This window comes from Equus przewalskii, chromosome 21 (assembly GCF_037783145.1).
Source record: "Equus przewalskii isolate Varuska chromosome 21, EquPr2, whole genome shotgun sequence".
Taxonomy (NCBI): domain Eukaryota; kingdom Metazoa; phylum Chordata; class Mammalia; order Perissodactyla; family Equidae; genus Equus; species Equus przewalskii.
Window position 1 is genome coordinate 45,410,284 of NC_091851.1, and position 23,403 is coordinate 45,433,686.

Sequence of the window (23,403 nt, forward strand, 5' to 3'; positions counted from 1 at the left end):
GAAATTCGAGAATTCTGAGGCTTCCATTCCATCTGCGCTAAGACCTCTTCTTGGCTATTGAAACTCAGTACACTAAGTGGTGCCTGAATCTTCCCACAAGAAAAGTGGAGAGCTACTGTGGTAGATTGTTTACAAAAACGGCCACAGTTCTCCAGCCGTCCCCTCCACTCACCCACTCTCTTTGCAATGTGACTTTTCAGTTTCTCCATCAAAAAGTGAAGTCTAGGGGCTGGCCCCGTGGCCGAGTGGTTAGGATCACGCACTCCGCTGCAGGCGGCCCAGGGTTTCATTGGTTTGAATCCTGGGTGCGGACACAGCACTGCTCATCAGGCCACGCTGAGGTGGCGTCCCACATGCCACAGCTAGAAGGACCCACAACTGGGAATATGCAACTATGTGCCAGGGGCCTTTGGGGAGAAAGAGGAAAAAAGTAAAATCTTTTTTTAAAAAAAAAAAATGAAGTACCCCTTGAATCTGGCCTGGCCTGTGACTTGCTTTGGCCAATGAAATGTGGTGGAAGTGACTCTGTGCCAGTTCTAAACCTAGGCCTCGAGGGCCCTGGTGCTTCTGGGCCTGGTCTCTCTCCCTCTGCCTCAGAAAGCTGCTGCCTCCACGTGGGAAAGCCTGGGCTTGCTGAAGGATGGGAGACCTCATAGAGGAGAGCCTGATTGTCCTAGTTCAGGCCATCCTGATCCAGTCTATGGCCAGATGACCCCCAAATATATGGGAGATCTCAGCCAAGATGAGCAGGGCTGTGTACCCACCTGGGACTGACTACAGATGTATGAGTGAGCCAAGCTGAGACCCAGGTGACTGTGGAACAGTGATAAATGCTTATTTTTTTGAGCCACCAAGTTTTGTTACGCAGCAAAAGCTAACTGTTACAGACGTCATCAATTAGGCTTGTTAGGTAATAAATTGGTTGCTGTGGTAAAAAGTTGGTTCAACATAATTTATCTCCATAAGTCCCACGAAGCTTTGGGAGGTCACTGACTTTGAAAATGCAAGGTATTCTTGTTGCTATGGATACCCCCATTGAGACATTAGAGTGCAAAGAGAGAAACCTAGTGTTGCCTTGACAACAGGTTTGAAAATCCGAGTCTTGGTAAGGCAAAAGACTGTAAAAAAATAGGAAGAATCAGGAGGAGGGAGGAAATTAGCCTAAAAAAGCTTGCCCCCCAAACAATAACTTGCCTCCATGTAGTCGTCAGTCTATTAGAAGCAAGCATTGCCTGAATTGGGGGCCATAAAGTGAGCAACAGGAAGCTCTTCTCTTTTCATGGCCCATCTCCACAGCAGGAGGAAATAGCACAGCCAGGGAGCAGCATGAAGCACAGTCACTAAGTGCTGCCTTGAAGAGCTTGCAATTTGCTTTCAACCAGGTTTCATTCTAAGAATTAGAGCTTGCCGAAGCTGGAAGGGGTCTTAACGCATCCAGTCCCTTGCTCATTCTCTCCTTCTTCAGACAGGGAAACTGAGCCCCAGAGAGGGCAAGGGGCTGCTCCAGGGCAGATATGATGTTACGATTTTGATCTAGTGCAGTGGGTATGTGCCCCAGCCCTGGAGTCAGTCAGCCCTGGGTACAAGTCCTAGTACCACCTACGAGCTGTGTAATGTTATGCGAGCCGGCTGACCTCTCAGACTCTTTCTGTAAGATGGGGATGGTAATACTATCAGCCTCACAGGTGGTGAGAACTCAATGAGCTAATGCATGGGAAGCACTGAGCACAGTCTCCAGCCCGCAGTGAGCTTGCAATAAATTGCTTGCTGTTATTTTTACTATTACCATGTCACTCTGCCTCTTCTCTTCAGTGTCATTGGAGTCAAGCTGGGGAGGACCAACTAGAGGCAGAATCTTCTCAGAGAGGTTTGATGGTGACTTTTAAGATGCCCACTGTCATTTTCTGTGTCTTACAGTTTGATGTTGCAGCTTATAATTTTCAAAGCAGTTACGTCTTTCATTTCCTCTTCCTAGCAGCCTAGCCAGGCAGCCAGGAAGGGTAACATAGCTTCATTTTTTTCACTTTGTCTAGTAGGAAATTGCCTGAAGTCCCCAGGAAGTTTTCGTCTGCTCGAGGGCTGAAGCCCGGCTCCCTTGAGTGCATCTCCTTCCCCCACATGCGGCTGCCCCCGCAGAATGGCGTATCCACACAGCTGGCCCAGATGTGGGGTTTAACACAGAGCGAGAGGAAGTTTGGGGCATCTCTTTATGAGAGAAAATCACCAGCCGTATGTGGAAGTCTTATGCGTGGCAAATAAGTGATGGACAAATACTGCCTGCATATTCAGAGGCACATTTCAGACCTGAACATCTTGTCCCAGCTAAACAACTCCAGCTAACGACTGCTGTAAGGGGCGGGAAATGTCGCTGTGCACAGCCTGGTTGGATGACGGAGGGGAGGGGCCCACAGAGGTCCAAAGAGATCGCCACCAGTGGGCAAGCTGAGCCAGCATCCAAGTGGGGTGGGTGGGCGTTATTTGGGGGGGCGAGGGTTTGTAGAACAAATCAGCAGCTCTTGTGTTTGACAAGCCAGCAAGGAGGAGGAGGCGGTGGAATGGAGGGGGCTCCATGACAGGGTCAGAGAAGGCAGGGGAGTGGGCTACCCATGAACTCCCAAGAGGGCAGAGTCTTCCCACCACTGTCAACGTGAGCCAGTAACAGAGGGGTCTTGCTTTCCGATGGATGTCTCTGATCTGTGCATCTGCTTAATGGCAACTCTTATGGGTTCTGATGAGCCTTCTCATTCGCAGAACATCAACCAGATTAAGGTCTGCAAGGCATCTTTGAAGTGGGTGCCGGTTGAAAGGATATTGAAGTTTCAACTTCTAAGTTGAAACTCACTAGCTTAGCCGGGGCACACAAGAGCAGACAACACAGACCTCCCTTCTGCTAGGAGAACGTGCATCCATTCTCCGTGAAGGTCAGCAGTGTTGGTTCAGGTGTGGGGAGTGAGGGAGGGAGAGTGTCTGATGCGAAATAATCTGTGTTGGTGGCAATGTCAGGTGATCATCCAACAGTTCAGGAAAAATCAACTTTCCTCCTATGGCTGTTTCTTTTCATAAGGCTCTGATGGGGAGCAGACACAGGGCCGTCTATGTTTGTGTTCTGTGACGTCAGCCTAGAGGGTCATTGCTCAGGCTCCATTGGCAAAGAAAAATGGTTGCTGTGTTGGTGGCCTCGTCTGGCCTTGTATTAGTATAGGCTAGCTGGAAGCACAGCTGGGTACAGATTCTGATTTTGAATAAAATTGTCTCCTCTTTTGTCCCTTGGCAACATCCCCCAATGCCACGTAAGGTTTGTTTTTGTGTACCCAACTTGCCATCTGTCTCAGGGTTAGCAATCCAAGTTCTGTGATAATTCAGGCTCCACAACCATGATTAGTGGTTGATCTGGCTTTTATTGACTCTAAACCCTCAGTTCGGGACTACAGATGCACCTAAGCAAGCTCTGCCATGTGGTCAGAGAATTCTGTGGGTACAGCATGTCCGGGAGCATCTGCTTCTACCACTGGGCGCCCCGTCTGAGCAAGGAGGAGGTCACATGAGGCAACCCTGAGCTTATAGTCAGAAGACGGGGCTCAGGTCAAGTCACCTCCCTCTGAACTGCAGCTTCCTCCCTTGTAGTGGGGTGGCCCCTCTGCAAGACTCAATTTGGAATGCAATGGCTGTTACCATAGCAGGCATTGCTGGCCACCACTCCTCATCCGTGCTGACAGAAACTGTATTTGGTGTGAGTGCCCACCCTCCTTCAAGTTGGGAACCTGTTCGGGCGTGATGATCCCACCCTCATGCAGGGGTTATATTCTGATTGGAGCAAGTCAGCTCTGGCAATCCCATCCCTCTGAATAGTGCAAGCTTTGGGCCAAGCAAGTGTCTCAGGTCTGGCCAATGAGGCACTAGAGGATGTCCGCTGAGGGCTTCTGGAAAAGGCTTCTCTCAAAAAGAGTCTCAAGGCAGAGATGGCTCTTTTCTTTGGCTGGACATTGTCAGGACTGGATGCGATGCCTGGGATGGCATAGGCCATCTTGTCACAGTGACAGCCCCAGACAAAGCTTGGATTCCAGGGGTGCAAGTTCAGAGAGAGGGAAAGGACAAGGATCCCTGCCAGGAAGTGTCGAGCCCCCGACTTTGCGGTCGCTGGCCCTGCCCTGCTGTGGGACCTCTTGTTATGTGAGATAACACAAAGTGCTCATCATTTCAGCCTTTATGAAGTGCCGGCTGCTGTTGCTTGCAGATCAGTGCATCCTAAATGCCTTCTTCCTCCAAGAATGGTCCTCCCACTAGGGGCATTGGCAGAATCTCAGACTCCGCCCCATGCCCGGGTCTCAGACTCTGCTCTTTAATGAGACCCTCAGGCAATTTGTGCACACACCAAAGTGTGAGAAGCCCTGCCCTAATGGGTACACTTTTTGTTCAACAAGTCCTATTGAGGAGGACTTTGGTTTTGACAGTAGTGGGCTCCATTTCCCTCCGAGACAGAAAAGTCGGTGTTGGGTCTGCAGGTTCTGACGTGCCTATTGGAGGCATCCCGAGGAATTAGGGAAAAGCTCAGAAGATGGAGGGAGGGCCTTGGCCCGTGTCTCACAGGAAAATATGGGAGAGTTGTTTATTAGTTTCTGCTTTACGCATCCATTTTTCATTGACTTGCATTTGGGTTCAGCATTGATTTTAATCTAAAGCTGAGAGTGCAGTAAAATCTCCTTAATTCAGGCCTCACCAATTTTGAAGTGATAATATAAATTGGGGCCAGGCTGTGGGCTGGCTAGAGTGAGAGTAAGATTGAGAGCAAACTGTTTTTAAGGACTTCAGCTCACTAGGTGGATGCAACGAGATGCTTCCAATTATAAATGAAACTCGGTGTGTTCAAGTTCAGCGGGAATCGTACTTGAAAATCAATCCATCAACAAATATTTATCGAGCGTCCCTCATGCCCATGTCCCTACCTGGCAGAACACACTTTGTTAGAAGATACTTTTAATCATCACCCGTGCTGGAAAGTAACGGATTTCTTAGGAAATGCAATTTTTTCAGCGGTCTGTGTTCCTATCTCCGCCAATGTCTCCACGTGCTCATGTGCTCGCTCCTGCATTTATCACGCTCCTTCCCTCGATGTCAGTCCCCTCTCCAATAAGCTGTTTATATCTTGATGTTATTTCTGTCACCTTAAAAAAAGGGCTAGTCTCATCCTGTATTCTCCTCCAACACCACCCTATTGCTCTGCTCCCCTTTACCCGAAATCTCTTCAAAGAGTTGACTGTTCCTCTTCTTTCCACCTACCTCCCATTTTTGTTCAAATCCACTGAAATTCAGCCTTCACCTCCACATCCTGTAGATGTGGCTCTTTTCCTGTTCACAAAGGCCTAAGGCGGACTGATTCCAGGTCTGTCCTTAGTCAGCTGCATTGGACATGGTCTTTCACTTCCTTTTTCTAGAAAGATTTTCTTTGTTTGTCCTCTAGGTTCAGCTCTTTCTTGATTCTCCGCCAGCCTCACTGGTTGCTCTGTCTCAGTCTTCGCTGGATCCTTCTCAGCTCCTGGTCTCTAAATGCTGGTGTGCCCTTGGCCTCGTCCCCTGACTCTTGCCCAGGTGAGCTTTCGAAAGCGAGTCTCCACCCACCTGTGTTATGCCGATGGGTTCTGAGTTTACAGTGCTGCTTGGGCCTTGCCTTGGCTGCCAACCTGACTGTCCCCGTCTGAAGCCCAACCATCTCTAACTTCTTGATTCCCCCCCGAGGATGCACCTCCCCTGGTGGATTAAATATCAGTTATTCTTGAGTCAATTTCAACTCCTTTCTTCCTGTTGCTCCAGGCAAAACTCTTGGAGTGATTCTTGACTCCTTTCGTCATCTCACACCCCATGTCTAACCCATCAGCATGTCCCGTTGACTCTACAGTTTGGAATTTCACCACCTCCATCGTTGTCTCCTAGGTCCAGGTCACCATCCCTGCTCCCCAGGGTGATGACCTCCTCACCTCGCGGCTCCCCTGCCCTTCCCTTGCGTCATGCAATCTTTCCTCTACAGAGTGGCCCACAAGATCTTGTTAAAATCTAAGTCAGATCATGCCACTCTCTGGTCAAATCTTCCTACGGCTGTCCTCTTACTAAGAGTGAAGTCCCAAGTCCTTATTGCCTCGAGGCCCTATGTCTTCCTGTCCCTTGCTCTGCCTGGGTCAGCCCAAACATGCTGTCAACTGAGGTCATTGAGTCTTACTTTCTTCTACTTCTAGAACTTGCTTCCTCAGACACATGCCTGGCTCATTCATCCTTTCATTCAAGCTCTACTCAAATGTCTCCTACTTTATTTTTCTGCTGTGCAGTTTCATCTCCTGACTTGTGAGATGTCGATGTGCCTAGCGTCTGTCACCCCTCTGGAATGGAAGACCCTCAAGAGCAGGCCTTGGCTGTTTTGGTCGCTGTTGCATCCCTCATCGCTCAGTAAGTATTCATCACATGAGCAAATCTGTCTGTCATTTGGAGTCTTCTGAATTTAGGCTGATCTTCTTCTGGCCAAGACAAAAGAAGAGGGCTTTTGGGAGGATACAGGGTAGAAAAGACCAGAAACTCTTCCTGGCCAGCTCACCGTGCAGCACACATGTGGAGAGATGAGCCTGGTGCACATCTGTTCACTCTATCCAGCCAGGTACCAAGCTGGATGCTGGGCATAAGGTGTGAAGAGGCCAGATCCGGCTCCTGTTGTCCTAGAGGCCTCTGACTCGCCCAGTGTGGAGGGTTTATAACTCTGTGTATATGTGTGTGCGTGCGCATAGTGTGTGCATATGCGTCAGGGAACAGACAATAAACAAGGAAACACATAAATGATAAATGACACATAGATGATGACAGATTGTGACAGGTGCCACAAAGAAGATAAACAGGGTGATGAAACAGTCACAACGGAGAGGAGTTCTTAATTATGTGATTGTATGCTTTAATCTGGCATAATTACATCAGGTGAAATGCACAGATCAAATGTGTTCACTTTTTTTTTTTTGCTCAGGAAGATTTTCCCTGAGCTAACATCTGTTGCCAGTCTTCCTTTATTTTGCATGTGGGTTGCAATCATAGCACGGCTGACAAGTGATGTGGGTCTGCGTCCGGGATCTGAACCCGTGAACCCAGGCTGCTGAAGTGGAGTGTGCTGAGCGTAACCACTATGCCACGGGGCCAGCTCCAAATGTGTTCACTTTGATGAGCTTTGGCCAATGTACCGCCATATCACCAACACCCTGATCAGGGTACACTTCCATCATTCTAGAAAGTTCCCTGTGTCCCTCCCATGTCAGACCTGGAAGGGGTCCTATAGATGAGGGGTCAGGGAAAGCCTCTCTGAAAAGGTGGCCTCTGGAATCAGGAGGAGGAGAAGGTGGTGGCCACGGGAGAGCCGGGCACGAGAGTGTCCTGATGAGATGAAGCGAGGTTGGGGAGCGGCTGGTGGGCAGATCACCGGAGGCCTTGCCGGCCATCGGTGCATTAGGCCTTTGTTCTTCCTGAGATGTGGCCACTCGGGTGACCAGGTAAGAGATGCTGCTGCTCAGACTGGGGAGGTGGGGAGAAGTGGTCAGATTCCGGAGGTATTGTCTAAAACATTTTATTTTGAAATAATTTTAGACTCACAAGAAGTTATGAAAATATTACAGAGAGCTCCCATGGACCCTTCCCCCAAGGATGGCACCTTATGTAACTATAGTACATTATCAAGACCAGGAAATTGACATTGGCACAATACTATTAACATGCTACAGCCCTCACTGAGATTTTGCCAGTGTTTTCGTGCATACATGTGTACGTGTGTATGTGTGCTTCTATGCAATTTTATCACATGTGGATCCATATGACCCTCAACACCTTCAGGATACAGAGCCGTCCAGCTCCCTGTGCTGGCCCTGCATGGTCTCACTCCACTCCCCATCTCTTGCCCCTGGCAACCACTAATCTGTTTTCCATCTCTGTAATTTTGTCATTTTGAGAATTTTATATAAATTGAAGCATGCAGTATGGATAACTAGCTTTTTTCACTCAGTAGAATGCCCTTGAAATTTGTCCAAGTTGTTGAGTGTATCAATAGCTTCTTCCTTTTTTATTGCTGCATAGTATTCCATGGATGTGTCTTAGTCCATTTGGGCTACTATGACCAATTACTATAGACTTGGTGGCTTCAACAACAAACATTTATTTCTCATAGTTCTAGAGGCTGGGAGGTCCAAGATCAAGGTGCTGGTAGATCCAGTGTCTCATGAGAACCTGCTTCCTGGTTTACTGATGGCAGGCTTCTTATATCTTCGTGTGGTGGAGAGCAGAGGGGGGAAGCAAGCTTTCTGGTGTCTTCTCTTTGAAGGGCATTAATCCCATTCGTGGGGGCTCTACCTTCATGACCTCATGTAATCTGAATTACCTCCCAAAGGTCCCGCCTCCTAATTCCACCCCATTGAGGGGTAGTGTTGCAACATATGAACTTTGAGGGGGCACAAACCTTCAGTCCATGAAAGCACCATGGTTTAACCATTCACCTGTTGAACGGCAGTTATGCTGTTTATACTATTAAGTAGATTCAGGCCTTGTGAAAATTTTAGGCTTCTGGATGTATATTGAAGGTAGAGCCAGTGGCACTTGGGTTGGGTGTGTGTTAGAGAGAGAAAAAAATGAACCTAACCTCATAGCCTCAGTTTCCTCGTTTGTCAAGTGGAGGGGGAGTAAAAGTACCTTCCACATAGGCTTGGTGGGAATGTGACTGAGCAGGGATTGGCATCTGGTCAGAATCCACCAACATTTGCTGTTATCAGGGAGGGAGGGTTATTGACGTGCTGGGGGAGGCTCCTCTTGGGCCGGTTCTTGAGGGGCGTGTGTTCGGGCTGTGCCAGAAGCACATTCCTGGCCTCGGCTTCACTGTCCTTGCCTCCCTGTGTTTTCCCAACAGGACGTGAATCATCGTAGCAGTTGGGAGACGTGCGGATTTTCAAAGTGTGAAAGGTCCCCTCGTTTCCAGGGTGCACTGAACTTCTGCTGGTGTCCTGGGCTGGTGCTCCAAGCAAAGGGTCACCCGATGTGCCTCCCTTTCATCCTGCACATCGCTGGCGAGCGCCAGAAAATACATCTGGGGCTTTTGGTCCTTGTCCTGCTCATGTGTGACACGGGCTTCATGCACTTCAGCTCCTCAGAAGGTACACGAGCACTTTTGAAATGCAAGGTTCTCTCTCTTTCCCTCAGAGCTTGACAGTGACTTTGGAAGCCACTGATTACAAGATTAACCCAGAAATGATAAAATGCCCCAAACTCCCTATGGGTGCGAAAACATCTGTGACTTTAGGGTGTAAGAGGTGTTCTATGTGGTTCTTAGGCAGGAGGTCCAGGAGTTCGGGGTGGTTGTGGGGCTCTGGACACAGCGTCTAGTTGAGCTCCTGCCTCTGATGTTTACTGGTGGGGCGACTTAGGCTGTCACTCAGCTCTGTGAGCCGCGGCTTCCTCATCTGAAACGAGGGCTGGCGGTACTCCCATCACAGGTTGTCGTGAAAGCGTGTGGCACACAGTAGGTGCTCAGCAAGCCTGAGCTGCTTCTGAACGGGCTTCTGCCTGAAATGCTCTTCTGAGGCCGAGCGAGGGTGCAGAAACGCTACGCTTCCTGCTCTCACCTGCCCGCCTCTCTGCGCGGCCCCATCCAGCATCAGAGAGGCCTCTCTCCTCACGCTCAAGTACAGCTCCCTGATCCTCGATGCCCAAGGTCACCACACACTTAAAGTTCACCGCCAGTCGGAGACAGGACTTCCTCGAAGGGCGGGAACCACACAGCTAATAACAATAATGATTCATGTTATTGTCTGCTCCCTCTGCGAAGTCCAGGCACCAGCAGCCAGTCAGGAGGCCGTACTTAGCCCTCAGTGCATCAGCTCTGGGGATCCATGCAAGGCAGGTACTGTCACATCTCATTGGGCAGAAGAGGAGGTGGAGTCCCTTGGTCACTGACACATGCCCGGTTTGGCTGCAGAAGCCGTGGCCTCACTGGGCTTCTTGCTGCCCACTCTGCCCTGCACCTCAAACGATGCTCCCAGTGGTGGCCCTCGCCTGCTCGTCCTCCACTTCTGAGCCCTGTGCATGTGTCCCTCTGGGCGTTGTGGTCCTCATGGGGCCAGGAGGTGGAGCAGGGAGGCCTGCTTCTTGGCATGAATGGGAACTTGCCAGCAGAAGTGGGGGGGGGGGGGTGAGTGGCACGTGGCGATGGGGCGGCAGCAGGGAAGTCTGACACGGCACGTGCAGGTGCAGGCAGGGACGGCTTTGCAGGGTCCTGCTCTCCAGGGCGGGAGGCAGACTTATCTGCCAAGGCAAGGGCCTTCAGAATGCCTGCATTCTCTGTGCCTCATTGAATTTGCTCTCTTCTTAAGACGGAAACTGTTTTTATTGTACTTTTTCTGATGATAAAAATGATACGTCATCATTGTAAAGTATTCAAACCACCTAGGAAAGCATACAGATGAAAATTAAAATCTCTCCAGTTCTCTCCACAGAGGGCTAACATTGTATTCATGTCTTCTGCAGCATCTCACCCTGCATGGCACACACACGCGCCGTTGTATGAGCAATTTTGCATCAATGAGAACATTGTCATGTGCTGTTCTGTAACTTGCTATTTTTCTGCCCAATGATGTGATAGAGACATCTTTCTAAGTCAAAAAATGTACCGTTATACCAGCATTTTAAATGACTGCCTTGCATTTCACCGTGTGGATGTCCCATAATTTTAGCTGGCCAAGCCTCTTTTTTTTTTTTTTTTTAAAGATTTTATTTTTTCCTTTTTCTCCCCAAAGCCCCCCGGTACACAGTTGTATATTTCTCGTTGTGGGTTCTTCCAGTTGTGGTGTGTGGGATGCTGCCTCAGCGTGGTTTGATGAGCAGTGCCATGTCCGCGCCCAGGATTCGAACCAACGAAACACTGGGACGCCTGCAGTGGAGCGCGCGAACTTAACCACTCGGCCACGGGGCCAGCCCCTGGCCAAGCCTCTTTTGTTGGGGATTTAAGTTTTTTGTGGTTGGGGAGTAGCATTTTATGGCTCCAACAAACCAGCTTGTGCATACATATTGTGGATTTGTCTGATTCTGTTGTCAGGCAAAAATTCCTAGATGATTAACTGCTGTTCCACTAATGACATGTTGGACTCCCAAAAGTTGACCGTTTTGCATGCCCGTCCAGCGGGTAGAGAATGGCAATCTCTCAGCACCTTTGCTGCCCAAGTGTCGGCAACATTTTACCTCGTGGTGATCTCATTTCACTTGCTCTTCTCCTGGCGATCCTAGAGGTGGGCATCTTTTCATGCGCTCCTTGGACATTTGCCTGTCTTCTGGAAATATCTTTGTGCATTTTGCATTCTTTGTTCTTTTCGTACTTATTTGTAAACTACTGGATTGCTAAACTGGTGAATTAACTCAAGTGCTCTGCAAACCCTTAACTCTATCTCAAGCATCGCTCAACTGGAAGAAGGTGAGCCAGTTAGGGGCAACAGGCTGCTTCTCCAGCCTCGCGGACCCTGATGACCCAGGTGAAAATCTCGCTGGGCTGGAGTTCTGCACACTGAGGTTCCTAGGGCCTGACAGGAGCCCCTTGTGCTGCTGAGCGCAGCTGGAAGCTTCTCAAATTGATCTGTGAGGGCCCATTCAACCTCTGGTCTCACATGACTGCTGTGGGGTCTCCTTGGGCTGTTGCTCTGCTTGTTTTTCCAGTAGGAAAACACGCCTCACCTGTCAAGTTCTCTCCCAAAGTCAATTTTCAAGATGATTTAAAGCAACCTATGTGAATGCAGATCTGCACCTCTTTGCAGAACCAGACAGCCTTGCCCATTGACAGACCAGGTAGTTCCATATGGCTCGATTTGACAGTTACCAAGCATGAAGAGGGAACCCAAAGCGTCAATCTATAGTTATGAATGCAGGGCTGGGTGCACAGCGGGCAGTAGATCAGTGCTGGTTGAGTGATTGAGGAATAAGCACATGTCGGAGCCCAGGAGCTGGAGACTTGAGGGATCTTCTCCCTTTGTTCTTTCATTCTAGAGATTGGGAGGCTCAGAGCAGGGAGGCAAGGGCTGGCCCTGGATGGAGATGTCATGCCTCCTCTTCCTTCTCCTTTTCCTTTAGGCTCTGCTTGACTTCCATTCTGCTCATTCTTGAGCTCCAGAGTTTAGAGGGTCATTGTCGTGAAGTGTGGGTCACTGATGGTCAGCAGGGAAGACCAGCACCCTGATACGGGAACAAGTCACAGTCCAGACTCTCTTCCTTGTTTCCTTGGTTCCCAGGGGACGTGTTGGGCATGTCTCTGTGTTAGCTCCGTGCCAGCTTCCTAGTGGCATTGGGGACAACTCCAGACTCCTCTAACCTGGACAATGATGCCCAGAATCTTACTGAACAGTGGACAATGGGTAACAGCAGCAGCCAGCACTCCCCTCATCCACCGCCCCATGCGAGCCTCAAAGCAGCCGGACCAGGCCTGAGGGGCTTCCTCTCTCCACAAAGATCTGATTTACTCTCCTGGTTATTTATGTGCTTGTTGTCCTCTTCTCCCTGCAGGGACTGTGTCCGTCTTGCTCAGTGATGTGACCCAGCACCAAGGACAGCGCCAGACATCAAGAAGGAGCTCCATGATTGCTCAGTAAAGGGAGGAATTCTACTGGGCTTTTGTCTAAAGTGCCATCTCCATTTGTGCTCAATGGCCCCATTGTCACCAAGGTGAGAATAATCATCATCTGTTTCATAACAGGAGAATTTGTTGACTGCTTCCTATGTACCAGCCGCTCGAGCTGTCTTCTTTTAACCTCATAACAGTCCTGAGGAGTAACTGCTATTCTTCTTCTTGTTGACCCATGAGAAAAACGAATCACCAAAAAGGGACTTCCCCCAGGTCCCTGGATTGATTTTCTATTGCTGCCGAAGCAGATTACCACAAACTTAGCAGCGTAAAGCAGCATCCATTTATTGTCTCACAATCTGTTGGGCTCAGCTGGTTCTCTGCTCCAAGTCTCACAAAGCTGAAATCCAGGAGTCAGTGGGGCTGTGTTCTTGTCTGGAGGCTCTGGGGAAAATCCCATTTCCAAGCTCATTCATGTTGTTGGTAGAATTCAGTTCTACGTAGTTGCAGGACTGAGGTCCTCATTTTCTTACTCAAGGGGCTGGGGGACATTCTCCACTTCTGGAGGCCACCCACATTCCCTGGCTCATGGCCCCCTTCAAGGCCGGCATTGGTAGTTGGGTCTTTCTCATGCTTTGATTTGCTCTTCCCTCCCCTTTTGCTTTATCTCTGGCCTTCTTTTCTCCTGCATCTCTCTGCCTTCCTCGTCTGCTATTAAGGGCCATGTGATTACATTGGCCTTTCCTGGATAATTCAGAATACTCTCCTTATCTTTAAAGTCTGATGACTAGTAATCTGAATGCCATCTGCAGAGCCTCTTCGCAGCCATACCTAGACTCATGTTTGATCGAATAACTGGGGGTAGAGAATCTTGTGGGGAGATGTCTTTAGAATTCTGCCTTTGACAGTCACCCAGAAAGTGAGTTGTAGAGCAGGACTCAAGTTCTGTTCCGTGATCCTGGAACCCATTCTGCCTTCCAGCACCCAGCTTGTCTCTGTACTCTTGAGTTCAGGTTAAGCCTGTAACTATCCTTTGCGGTAGATACTGTAGCTCCCTTTTGATTTTGGTCCCAAAACTACCCCTTCCTCTGAGCTTCAGTCGTAAGAGGTGTTTGGCCCATTCTAAGACAAGATGTTGGAACTTGACCGCAAGCTTTTCTTCCCTAGCAGACTCCAAACTCATGGAGGGCAATGTGGGAGGGCCTGCAAATTATTTGCCTACATCACTTATCCATTCTGTCTCAGAGTAACTCATCCCCCAGTTTTTATGGTCACCCAGATTAAAAATAAGGCTTTCTGTATTCTCTTGCAGGTAAATATGGCCCTCTGACTAGATTCTGGCCAAAGAGATGTGAAGAGAAAAGAATTATACACTTTCCATGTCAAGCCCTTACAGAGGAGGAGTGTGCCCGCCTCCCACCACTTTGTCCATCCTAAAAGCAGCTGGGACACCATCTTGGATCAGTGGGCAGGGCATATGCCGGGGAGGCAGACCAACCAGTTAGAAAAAGCCTGGGCATTTGACTCTGTGGATCCGCCACCCATTCCTGGACTGCCTGTGTTGGGACTGTTATATAACAGAAAAAGAAGAAACATCCATCTTGCTTAAGCCGCTGTGACTGTGGGGTCTCTATGACAAAAGTAAAAACTTTTATCCCAAGACTGCAATATCCAGACTATTGACATGTCGTATACTCTAAAATGCCTTTAATGTGCTCCCAATAAACCCTCTTTTGGAGGGAATCAATGAAGCATAGTATACAAGATAAAAATATCTTGCATTTTCCACTATGTTTTTCTATTAAATGTGACAAATCCCTCTTGACTTCTGTTCACTGGTGAAGTTGGGATAAAGAACTGGGAGTGTAGAGATGTTTCTTGATTCTCTGGGTCTCAAGAGGACCTTTATGGGGCTTTCAGGACTGGCGTCGCTGGCAGCTCTCCATCCCCTTGAACTTGACATCAGCTCCCCAGCGGTTAAGCTGAGGTGGGACAGGGATCTTGTGTTGAGTCGGGGCTGTGAGGAACCAGTCCACCAGCGGTTTTCAAGCTTGGGTTTTCAGAAGCATCACTGACATGGCCACATCCGGGCAGAGTCTCCAGGCAGGTGGGGACAATGCCCACAGAGCATTTACAGCAACCCAGCACCGCTTGGAGGGACCCAGCGGTGCCTGTAGATTCCCATGGGCACAGCTGTGTTATTCTAAGATAGGCTCTCTCTGACCCTGCATCAAGACCAAGTCCTTCATTTTAATGCCTGCCTCATCTCTGCATCCGCTCCAAATCCAAGAGCCAGGCCCCTCTCTTCCTGGCCATCCCAAAGAAAATTGCTAAGGCCCCTTGGACCTCACCCATTGGCTACCTGCTTTCTGAGATGCATTATTTCCAAGATTGCAGGCTCCAGGTGTGAAATGTGTATCAGTTACTCAACGTATTTAACTACAAGATTAAGGCTGAGACACAGTATTTAAGGACACATTAAATGTATTATTTTAAAACAGTGATTAACACCGATTTTGGAGCATTTTGGAAGACTAATTAAATGATTGAAAACCACATTCTGGCATTGCAATGTTTGCTCAACAAAAGCATTTGTGGAAATTAGGTGTAATTCAACCACCTCATTATACAATTAGTTGTTAATTCTGTCTACAGGCATGTGAGGTCACGGCCAGGATGAAGTTGGGGTTTCCAGCATGTGTGGGCTTTAGGACAGGTATCTCCACTCTTCAGGGAGCTGTCTTCTTCTGCCATCTGTCCCTCCTTCAACCCTTCTCCGGTTGCCCTGACCTTTTCCCTGTCCCCTTATCGCCAGGCTTCTTTGTACCTCGCTGTGTTTGTGCTTGCTCTGCTCTTTGCTTGTATGGTCATCATTACTGCTGGTCACCAGATCTTTTTGGTTCTTCTCACAAGCACATGGTGGCTTGTGCTCCACTCCCCAGCCCCTGGGAGTTAGGTAGCCCTAGTAACTTGCTTTCACTAGGGTAACGTGGGCAGAGTGACTTGTCGTTTCTAGGAGAAAGCTTTCAGAACGCACGTGGAATTTACCTCTTTTCGTTCCCTTTGTCATGGCAACTGGAGATTTTCCAGACCATAGCTTCTGCACCCACCTTGAGTCTTGACGTGAGAAAGATACTTCAGCCTCCCTGCTTATGGACACAGAGCATCAATTAGAAACTTCTTGTTTTAGGTCACTGAGACTTGGGGGTTGTTTGGTTCTGGAGCATAATCAAACTTCTCCTTCTTATTCTGCACCTATTCTCAAATATCCTGTCCTCAGAAAGGTTCTTTGTCCACCTCCCCCCAGCCACTCTTGGTCATGTTTTCCTACTCTATTTTCTTCATAGCACTTAAGACAAAATTTTGTTTATTTCTCCACTTACCGTATTTTATTATTGCTAAGATGAACGTTTTTTTCACATTTGTATTTCTGAAGTCAGAGTGGATCTTACCATCCACAGTGTCTTATTAAGGCCATGACATAGTCGAATTGCCTGTGTGTGTGTGTGAACGTCAAAATGACCAGCATCCAAGTCTGAAGTTCCCCTCTGCAGTGAACATACATAACTAATATGAAACTGACCAGTGTCAGCGGACAGGGAGAAAATCCTGACTGGACAGGGAGCCCTCGTTTAACCACTATGAACGTCGTGGTTGTAGGGATGGAGGACTCAAGCAAATCATACGTGTCTAGTGACATTGCTGAAGTGGGAACCAAAGCAAAAAACCTTCATGTAATTTTACAGTCTGCTTAAGACCCTAGCACTCATGACTTTTAATCCTTTTATGGATTCTTTTAAGAAATGCCACTTCATCAGTGCTATGGATGAATGCACAGAGGATGAGAGAGTGTGGAAAAAACCCAGACATTGATGAGTTTGAGTTGAAAAGTGAGTCATAAGGGCTGGACTCAGTATAAAGAAGTTTGAGGAATAACAACCAATTTATTTTACTTGTATTTTCATTTTTATGTATGCACAATAGTAATATGTGATAAAAATCTGTCTAATTAAGTCTCAAAGAACTCTTTCAATAAATAAAATTAAAAATTCTAAGCGATAAGAAAGCATTGTGTCATGATTTAATTGGCAGTGTATTTTTCTTTCACAGGGGAACAAAAAATAATGGTGCTTCTTGCAATTGTGTGTCTTAGAGTTGATGAAACGTGTTATTTCTGTCTGAGGCTGCTCTCATCACAAAGACATCTGCTGTGTCATTCAATTCAATTTCAGATGAGTTTAAACAAGGCCTCTGGCCATTTAGAAAGTGGGCTCATTTGGACTTAGAGGCCACTGTGATTTTAAATTTGACCAGCCCTGAGCTGGAGAAGAGCTGGAGTCTTGCTTCTGATGTCCACTGGGTGTCTAAGGCCCGGATGCCCAAAGGTGCCTCTTGGTGGGGCTAGGCCCCTCAGCACCAGAGGAACAGCCATCCCCAGACCTTGGGCGTGTCTTGTGTCACCATCACAGTTTTTCTGCTGAATTCATGAATCACCTGTACTGCTATTTAAGTAATATTTTTCTCTTTTGAAAACTTATTTTTCAATAACTGTAGGCTCAAAAGTAGTACAGAGAGGTCCTGTTGATCCTTCACCCAGTTTCAGTGGTAATATCTTAAAACTATGTTAAATACACAATATGAAAAATAGGAAACCAACATTGGTACAATGCAATTCATTATGCTGCAGACCTTGTTCAGATTTTGCCACTTTTTGCCTGCACTCATGTGTGTACGTATGTAGGTCTATGCAATGTTATCACGTGTGGACACTGTCAAGGTACAGAACTGTCCATCACCACGAAGGAGCTTCCTGGGCTGCCCCTGCACGGTCTCACCCCACTCTCTGGCACTAACCCTCTAGCAACCCCTGATCTGTTCTCTATTTCTACAATTTTTTCATTTTGAGAGTATTATATAAATTGAATCATACAGTGTGTATGATTTTTTTTTCCCTCAGCATAGTTACCTTGAGATTCATGCAAGTTGTTGAACGAATCAGTTGTTTGTTTTCTTACTGCTTAATAGTATTCCATGGTATAGACACACCGCAATCTATTCAATCACTTACTTGTTGAAGACCATTTGGGTTTTCTCCAGTTATTGGCTGTTGCAAATAAAGCACCTATAAACAGGCATATACAGGTTTGTATGTGAACATAACTTTTCATTTCTCTGGAACAAATGCCCAAAGTGCAATTGCGGAGTTGTCTAGTGAGGGTGTGTTTAATTTCATAGGAAACTGCCAAACCGTTTTTCAGAGTGACTGCTCCCGTTTACATTCACACCAGCCACGTGCGGGTGATCCAGTTTATCCCCATCTTTGCCAGTATTTGGTATTGTTGGTAGTTTTTTCTTTTGGCCATTCCCATAGGTGTGCTGTGATGTCTCAGCCTGGTTTTAGTTTGCAGTTCCCAGTGGCTGCCACGCTGAGTACCTCCTCATGTCCTTAGCTATCTGCTTGTCGTCTTGCGTGAGTGCCTGCTTACGTCTGTTGCCCATTTTCTAATTGGATTGCTTTTTTTACTGTTCAGTTTTGAGAGTTCTTTATATATTATGGACACGAGTCTTTTGTCAGATACGTGGTTTACAAATATTTTCTTCCAGTTTTTTTCATAAAGACAATTTTTTTAGAGAAATTTAAGGTTCACATCAAAATTGAGAGGAAAGTACAGAGATTTCCCCTATACCTACATCTGCACAGCCTCCCCCACTATCAGCATGCTCTCCAGAGTGGTACATTTGTCACAAGTGAGGAACCTGCATTGACACATCATCATCACTCAAAGTCCATCATTTACATTAGGGTTCACTCTTGATGTTATGCATTCTGTGGGTCTGGAAAAATGTATAAATACGTGTACCCATTATTGTAGAGCATTTTCACTGCCCTAAAAATCCTCTGTGCTCTGCCCATTCATTCTTCTCCCCCAACCCCTGGCAACCACTAATCTTTTTTACTGTCACCATAGGTTTATCTTTTCCAGAACATCATATAGTTGGAATCATATAGTGTGCAACCTTTTCAGATTGGCTCCTTTCACTTCGTAATATGCATTTGAGTTTCCTCTATGTCTTTTCATGGCTTGATAGCTCATTTCTTGTTAGCACTGGATAATATTCCACTGTCTGGATGTATCATAGATCATTTACTCTTTCACCTACCGGAGGGCACCTTGGTTGCTTCCAAATTTTAGCAATTATGAATAAAGCTGCTATATACATCTGCGTGCAGGTTCTTTTGTGGGTATAAGTTTTCAGCTCCTTTGGGTAAATACCAAGGAGTGCGATTGCTGTTTGATATGTAAAAGTATATTTAGTTTCATAAGAAACCGCCGAACTGTCTTCCTAAGTGGCTGTACCATTTTGCATTTCCACCAGCAAGAGAGTTCCTATTGCTCCGCACCTTAGCCAGCATTTGGTGGTGTCAGTATTCCAGATTTTGGCTATTCTAACGGGTATATAGTAGTATCTCATTGTTGTTTTAATTTGCAATTACCTAATGACATACGATGTTGAAATTTTTTCATATGCCTATTTACCATCTGTATATCTTCTTTGGTGAGGTGTCTGTTACGGTCTTTGGCTCATTTTTTAACCAGGTTGTCTGTTTTCCTATTGTTGAGTTTTAAGAGCACTTCATATGTTTTGGATCACAGTCTTTTGTCAGATATCTTTTGTAAATATTTTCTCCCAGTCTGTGGCTTCTCTTCTTATTTTCGTGACACTGTTTATCACACAGCAGAAGTTTTTAATTTTAGTGAAGTCCAGCTTATCAGTTCTATCTTACATGGATCATGCTTTCCGTGGTGTATCTAAAAAGTCGTCGCCATACCCGTGGTAATCTAGGTTTTCTCCTGTGTTATCTTCCAGGAGTTTTATAGTTTTGCATTTTGCATTTAGGTCTATGATACATTTTGAGTTGATTTTTGTGAAGAATTTAAAGTTTGCATCTAGATTCATTTTTTTTGCATGTGCATGTCCAGTTATTCCAGCACCAGTTATTCAATAAAGCTTGTTTTTCATCCTCTTAACAGTGTCTTTTGCAGAGCAAAAGATTTAATTTTAATAAAGTCTAAAATATTGATTTTTTCTATTACGGATTGTATTTTTAGTGTTATGTCTAAGAACTCTTTGCTTCTGTCTCAAAGCTTTTCTCCTATGTTTTCTTCTAAAAGTTTTATGGTTTTACATTTACCTTTAAGTATATGATCCACTTTGAATTACTTTTTGCATGAAGTGTGAGGTTTAGCATAGATTTTTCTTTTCTTTTTTCTTTTTTTGCCTAAGACATCCAATTGTTCCAGCATCTTTTGTTGAGAAGATTATCCTTCCTCCATTAAATTGCTTTTGCACCTTTGTCAAAATCACTCAAGCATATTTGTGTGGATCTATTTCTGGGTTCTTTATTCTGCTTTATTGATCTACGTGTTTATCTCCATCAATACCACACTGTCTTGATTATTGTAGCTATATAGTAAGTCTCACAATTGGGTATTGTTATTTCTCCAACTTTGTTCTTCCCTTTCAAAATCATTTTAGCTATTCTAGTTCATTTAGATTTCCACATAAGCATCAGAAGAAAATTAATATTTTTATTTAAATTGGTGATTAAAATCGATTTAAAAGAGAAACACTCAAGTTTGATCTGTTCCCTAGCATAGTACTGTGTAAGTCACATTAAAATAAAAATATAAATACTACAATTAAAAAATTCATCTGTAAACCAGGTGAAATGACCTCATGAACCACCAGATTGACCTGGACCCCCATTGCCCAGCACTCCTGTATCATGAGGGAAACTCTCCATGGAATTCTGGCTGTGTTCCTTGGGGAAAACTCATGTGGTCTGTCCCTTGTCTGAGGCTGGCTCATGGTGGCAGACTGACCCCACAGCTGGCATCTTTAAGATGGTGTGCTGCTTACAGATTGGCCCAGAAGGCAAGCTCTGCCCAATTGAGAGGCCCTATATGGACTAAGTGAACCAATTAGATCCTCTCTTGGCACATTTGAGTATCAGGCAGAAAGAGTCAGGAGTTGGCAGTGGGAATAGGGTGGAAGCCAAGAGGAAGCTGAGAGGTGAGGGAGTGAGGCATGCAGAAAGCAGCAGACACTGATGTGAAGAGCAACTGATTCCCCTGGTGGGAAACACTTCAGCAGGGAGCTGGGCACCTCTTCCAGGCTGGCAGCCCCCTGGGAGGGTGGGGAGCTAGACCATGGGCACATGAGAGCTGTCCTAGGTTCTGAACAGCCTTCCCTCCAGGAGACCTCAACTCTGTGGCTTGGATGGTTTGGGTCCTCTTCTTCTTCAGCAACTACTTCCTGTTTGAGGTAGTGTTTCCAGAGCTCGGGGTTCACAGCGGTTGTGGAGCAGACGATGATTTCAAGGGGTGCAGAACCTGGTGCTCCACTTGCATCGCTGGATGGGAGGCTACTCCCTTTCCAACCATCTCAGCCTAGATCAGTAGGTCCTTAACACCTGGCCCCTTTAACCCTTTTAACAAAGAGAGGTGGCCTCGGCTTTAGAGCTTTTGATGAGCAATACTCTTCAGCTAGAGTTTCATAATATCGTTCCCTTTCATTGTCGTTTTTTATAGTAATTTGCTTGCATGTTTTTTTCTCCTCGAATAGTGCGTAACAAATCATAGAGGTTCAAATTCTCGGCCAATGACTGATTGAATGAATTGGATTTTTTTCATCATTCTTTGATTTTTGTCTTTTTACCCCAACTGACTATGAACCCCCTGAAGGCAAAGACTGTGCTTTTTGTTTTTCCTTCACCATTTTGTTCCCAGGGCCAAGCAAAGTGCTGGCATAGAAAATTCTCAGATCCATGACCATTGCCTGTCCTGGTCAGTGAGCAGATAGGTGGTTGGAAGGCACCAGAAAGTCAAGGCTATCAGGTTGTCCTTGCTCTCCCTTCTCGGTCCAGGAGGAAGCTGATGTAACTGGCTAGTGTGGGCCCAGTTCAGTGTCCACGTCAGGAACTTGGCTCATTGTTCCTTCCTTGAAAGCCTCTTTGCAAGGGCGCTGGTCTCTGCACTTATTCCCCCTCACGTCCTCTCTTCCTTCCCGCCTGAGACGGGCCTCCGCCTCGCTTCAGCCACAGCAGCCTGGCCCTACCTGCCTCTCCAGAGCTCACACGCACCTGGGACTTCACATCAGGAGAAAACTCTCCTGGGCCTGGACTGGGTCCTGCCCTGGGGGTCCTACAGGAGTGGGAGGGCAGAGTGAGGTGGACAACTTTTCTTCTTTGAGGCTGGGCAGTCACCTGGAACATGAGCCTGAACTTTAATTTCACTTTCTCTTTTTGGCGGCCTCTAGTAATTTGCCGTGTGCCGAGGGTAGTATTGCAAGCCTTGCTGAAGATTTCCTTAAAAGAAAACCCCCAACCAGGCCGGACGCATTAGTGTTGTCAGCACAACCATTCCCCTCTTTCAGAGGAAAGGTCAACAAATAATTTCAGCTTTGTTTAAAGCCTCTTTAATGGATTCTATAAAATGCTCTAATTACCGATGATTATCCGTCGAAGCGCTTGCAAGCTTTTTAAAGCTTTTCTACACCCATTTCACTTTGTTCACACAGAGTTCAAGTTCTCTGGTGTACTTAAGTAAGAGGAGGCATTTCTTTTCTTTCCTTTTCTTATTATTTTTTTTCAAGTCATGTAATTTGGAGTGTTTATAAAGCAGGCGCGCCTTCTCTCTTTTTGGTCTGAAGCAGAGAGATTTTCCTCCACTTCCCATCTGTTTCTATCTTGTCACCCAATAAGAAATTAAATGCCATCTGAGCACTATGGAAGCCTCTTTCTTACCAAATATAGCATAATTGCCTTCTGGTTTACTCAGAGCCCTCACGTGCATGGTCTTGCCTGATCCCCACCGCGGAGGCCCTGAGGTCCGCCTAGGCCAAGTTTTCCACTTTTGCTGCACCGTTGACATTTGGGCTGGATCATTCTCTGTTGCTGGGCTGTCCTGGGCATCATAGGCTGTTTAGCAACTTCCCTGGTCTCTACCCACTGGATTCCAATAACGCTGTCCCCTAGTTTTGACAACCAAAAATGCCCCCAGACACTGCCAAAAGTCCCCTGGGCAGGGGGGAAATCACCCCTAGTTGAGAACAGTTTTCAGAAGAGGAGGCCAGAGCTGAGAGGGCTTGCCCAAGGCCCCATCCATGAGTGCTACAGAACTGGAGTCTGCTGGCACGGATGGACCACAGAGGCCCCCAAATGCGGCAGAGGGCACCATCATTTCCCCTCCCATCCCCTGTTCAACTTCCCTGCTTGTTCTGCTGTCAGAGTCATTTCCACCCTGAATGCCTCTGTTTGGCACATTTGTTTCTTGGAGTTTATGTGTTTCTGCTTCTGCTCTTCTGCCTCCTAAGTGGCATGCTCTAGAAGAAGCCTCACGCACCTCGTCTGACCTTCATAGTGTCCAGAGAGGTCCACGGGCAGGACGCTGTAAAACTCCTTCAGCGGGTCTGCCCCACAGTGACCCTGGGAGCTTGGTCAGTTCCTAGCCACAGGCTGCCCCCCAATCTGGGCTGGAGAAGTGAGGAGGGGATTTGCTGGGGCGGGAGAGAAGATGCACTGACAATCCCCCACACTCCTGAGGAATCGTCTGCATCCTTTGTGTTCGCTGGGCTGCCAGAACCCCAATCTCATGTACATTGATAACCATTTGGGGCACCGCGTTAATACCAAGCTGAGAGTGTCCTGAGAAGGTGAATTCTCACCTCCTGGTTCCTGCTATCTATCTTTGCTGCCTTCTCTTGCTCTCTGACTGAAAGAGTTAATTTGGGTCAAG

The 23,403-nt window shown here is 46.9% G+C and overlaps 1 long non-coding RNA gene across 1 annotated transcript; it reads left to right on the forward strand.

Moving 5' to 3' along the window:
- Positions 1-5,458: 5,458 nt before the first annotated feature.
- Positions 5,459-14,429, forward strand: LOC139078149 (uncharacterized). The gene is made up of 5 exons (XR_011530958.1): positions 5,459-5,586; positions 6,318-6,435; positions 8,915-9,158; positions 12,547-12,705; positions 13,917-14,429. It is a non-coding gene; the product is annotated as an uncharacterized lncRNA (long non-coding RNA).
- The last annotated feature ends 8,974 nt before the right edge of the window (positions 14,430-23,403 follow it).